This window comes from Mercurialis annua, linkage group LG2, assembly GCF_937616625.2.
Source record: "Mercurialis annua linkage group LG2, ddMerAnnu1.2, whole genome shotgun sequence".
Classification (NCBI taxonomy): domain Eukaryota; kingdom Viridiplantae; phylum Streptophyta; class Magnoliopsida; order Malpighiales; family Euphorbiaceae; genus Mercurialis; species Mercurialis annua.
In genome coordinates, this window is record NC_065571.1 from 31188401 (window position 1) to 31192789 (window position 4389).

The window sequence follows — 4389 nt, forward strand, 5'->3', positions numbered from 1 at the left end:
ATTTCTAAACTTCATTAAGGAGTTACACATTCAAAAGCAAAGTAAATGCGCCTTAGCCCTATTCGCCCGATTCACCGACAGTGTTGTTCGAGGAAGATCTTTTTTATTTATTACTTAGTCTTTGTCTTTACTTTATCTTAAACTATGATCTTTTTATACTATGCATCTCTATTACTAGTACCTCCCAGTGAAGCTTCTTTGGCTTGAAGACCGGAAAGAGGACAAGTGTCCCGCTATAAGAGAGACTTTTTGCTTTCCAACCTATGACGCCTTGTCAAGAAGGAGCTCCATTTCAAGGGATGGCTTGATGGGACGTTCAAAAGGTCTCATGGGCAAGAAAGAATGCGGGTCTAGATAGGCTAAAGACCACAAAACGGAATCAAAAGACAGACCTACCTTTTCTTCTTATCGTGAGTTTACCCGGTTCCTTTCTTCAGATAAAGATAAAGAACCACATCTGGGGCCGTCAAGCACTCATCTATTAGAAGACCAATACCTTTTAATATACCCTTCCTCTCTCCTTATCATTTCTATCATACCCTTATTCTTATTAGGCAACTCCACTATTTATCACATTTCTTAATTATAGAATCGCTTTTAGTACTCCCTATCTAATCAAGATTCTTCTTTACAGTCCTGCAGACCTTACATACAAACGCAATTCCTCGATTCATTAACGTGCTAGTTTGAAGCTCAAAACAATGACTGGGGAATTCTCAAGCTATGGGTCTTCCAATCAATCTTTGTAAAAAAACCTCTTTTCCTATAGAGGTAGGAACAAGAGAAGCAGGAATGGTACCAATGGCACAGATTCCTATTGCTTTTTTTTCCAACTGGGTTTAGTGAGACCCGAAAGGTAAAGTTAAAAAATCTAAGACACTGTTAGGTGACCTGACATCTACGACCTGAAATGGGGACTTTCTAGTAGACCGATTTATCGAACTGTTATAAGCGAATCAAATTCCGCTTGGAATAAAAACCAGTATTAAGTGGTTCTCTTTTCCTCTGCAAGACTCTTCAACCAATTAGAAAAACGGATCTACTACCACAAAACTCTCAAACCTGACTTTAACCTTCCAGAGGGCTTACCCGGCCTCTATACCGGGAGTTTCACTAAGGCCTCCAAGGGTAAGATGAGCAGTGGGGAACATCTATTTATAGGCGTGTTAGCATCAACAACATCTTTTAAAAGAAGGGAATTCGACAGCCTTACAACAAACAAGCTTTCTTAAGGCACTAGCTTTGCTCCGACCGAGCGAGAGCGCTCAAAAGACTAGCTGAGAGAAAGCAAAAGAAAAAAGAAGATGAACGAAAGTCACTGCTTCATTGGTCCTTCATTACTCCCTTCTTTCTGCTACTTCATTCGAACTAACCTCAAAAAAGTGTCCCCAAGACTGCGTAGGCAATCAGAAAGAGGCAAGCACTTTTCAAAAATGACAAAGCTAAGGAGACAGATAAAAAAAGGAGAAACCTTTACACCTTAAAGGCATTAGGCTCGGTAGGTTTGAAAGCAGAAGCAAAGGCAACTACAACTACTGTCTTTGTTCTCAAATAGCCAGCTGCAGCTCTTGTCCAGTGGAATTACGCTCATTCCTTCTCTAAAAATTTAAAAGAACTAGTTGAATAACCAAGGGGAACTGAAACTCCTTTTCTATCGGGAATGACTCTTAGCGCTTAGGAGAGAGAGCTAGTCTTGCATTTGAAGAACCAGATCTTCCTTTATTCTAAGATGCCAGTCAGACTTCTTACTTTCCTGAACCAAATCAAGCAGCTGTCCATTGAACCTCAAAAAGCAGTAGAAGCGGCGAATAAAGCAGTGAATAAGGACTAAGGGCTATCGCTGAGTCCAATACTTATTGAATTGTCTTTTGGTCAGTAAATAGAAGTGGTTCCTACAGTTTTGGGACCTGCATACATGTTATAAATTCTAAGCACAATCGAGCCTTCATATCCTTCTTATCTCTGTTCTTCGTGAGTAGGAGGCGGTTTTTGCTGTCAAAATGCAGGTTTGTCAAGGTAAAGCTTTTTAAGCTGTTGATTTTGTACTTCTTTCCTTTCCCTCTTCTGTCGCTTCCTTCTACTATTGATCATGTCCGATCTCCTTCTTACTAGAGGCGGAAATCGTCCTCATGGGAATCTAAGCTGAAGGTAAAGAATCATCCGATCGTATTTATTCCATTTCGAGTTAGCGTCGAAAACAGCTTATTCTGTTCCGAAAGAGCCTATTTATTTTTCGTAGGTGTTGGACTAGTGGTTATTTCCTTTTTGCTTTCATCCCTTGTGGCGAACTAGACTGATAATTGTGTATGCATATAAAGAAGAGTTTGTCTTCTAGTTCTTCTCGTAGTGGAAAGCGTAGGTTTAGGAATAAAGCGTGGGAAGCAACCCTGCAATTCTAGTTTTATACGAACACTAAGCCAAACAGTTATACGGATTTCGCTAAACTCTGTCTATATTCATTATGACCCAAAGATAAGTCCCTGCCCTAAGCTAAGCCCTACGGTTCCTTCGCTTCCCGCCGTTAAGAGTTCTTGCTTCTAGGGCAATAAGAGTTAAGGATAGTAGTTAACAATCCCGGTATTTAAAACAAAAGGAAGAAGCAAGAATTTACATTTCTTCCTCGGCAAGTAAAGTGACTTCATCCAGCCAACTTACTTCTTCTTTTTATCTCTATGTTGCAAATTGCATTTATGCTTTCCTTTGTTGCTGAGCTATTGAGTGCCATTACTAGCCAGTCTTTCCCTAAGGGATTCTCCTTAGTTGCGAAGTGCTAGAATGTAGGCAATTGCCTTATTTAAAGATGGCGCTTTACCGGGTGACTTCTCCTCTTCTTCTTGTTCACAGCTACCTTGCCATACTGATTCTATTTGGCTATGGGCAATAGAGGGTTCTTTCTCTGGCCAGCTACAGGCTATGACTCATTCCTTCTAAACTTTCGGGTAAGGGAAGGCAGTCTATTTTTTCTTATTCTCTTTATAAACGCAGTCGTGAAAGCTGTGAACATTATCCGATCTCTGGGTAAAGAGAAGCCCAAGCCAAGATCGACATTAGCAGCACTTAGGCCTTTCACGACTGATTCTTATTAAAAGTTATTGAACTCCTCAATGATTGAACCGCCTTCCTTCACTGGCTTCGTAGCGTGTAGTGGTCTCTACCCTTAGCCTGCTAACTATTAAACAGTCAACCCATGCCTTTTCACATCGGACTATGTAACACCACAACACCGAGACCTTTTTCACAAGACCATAGAAACCATAGGAAAGGTCACACCAATGGAAACCTCGCCGCATTCAATCAGTTGAATGCTCCTTCACCTCGTATACTCGGTAGCATGCTTCGCTCCTTCACCTATGGGTGATGGCATACTCTACCTTCAACTAAGAAGAACCCGCCCTCGGCTACAGAGCATTGAATGAATCTTATCTTGCCCCTTCTTTTTGTTCACTCGTAGTTCTTTCTTTCTATTCATCCACTTAGCGGCTTCTCAAAATGGGTAGGCCATGATTATTTGTTTATTTCATCTTCTCTTGAAGCACCTGTGTAGGTCTACTCTACACGGCACTTACTTTTCTTTCCGCACGGTAGTCCTTGTTGAAATGAAGAGTCTATTGAAATTTATGCCGCTTTTTGGCACTGAATGCATTGTCTTTTTTTCTTTCTCATTCATTCTTAACGACCCTTCCATGTACCTAACGCTGATTCCCAAGCAGATTGGTTCTTGAGAATGGTCGCCACCTCTCTGCTCCTAAAAGAACTACTATTATAGAGAATACCCACAGTTCCCATAGTACTATGAGCTCCCTAAACAGTTACATAATCGTTGCTACGAGGGCTGCCAGCCAGCCACCACCCTCATACTTTATTTAATGTTGCTACAGTTACGCCTCCTATTGATGAAATCGCGTCGTCGTCTTTCCGAGAACCTGAATTGGATTCGTAAACAGAAAAAGACCTCTTGCTCCTGACTCTTGACCTAGCTTTATTACGAGCTCTATGATGATATTCTATTAATATCCTCTATCCTCACCAGGAAAGAAATAGATTCTATACCGTATAACCCTACCTTATAATCTTATATATAGCCCTCCATTGGAAGAAATCTTGCTCTGAAAGCTCATCAGAATGCCACTAATGTAACACTAGCTGTAAAGGCTACAAAACGGCAGACTCAACTCCAACAAGAACTTCCACTCAAACTGGATATCCAAGCACCTTTGAAAGAAATGGCTTAATCAAGAGAGAGAGAACCCCTTTTATTTTATAGGGATCAACTATATCCACTTTAAGTCGGTCTTACTCGGGTGAATTTCTAGGCTTATCTCATCTGTTAGCTCGCCTTCTTATTTAACTAGTCTTTAACATTCATCTTTCTATGAACGAACTGTGGCA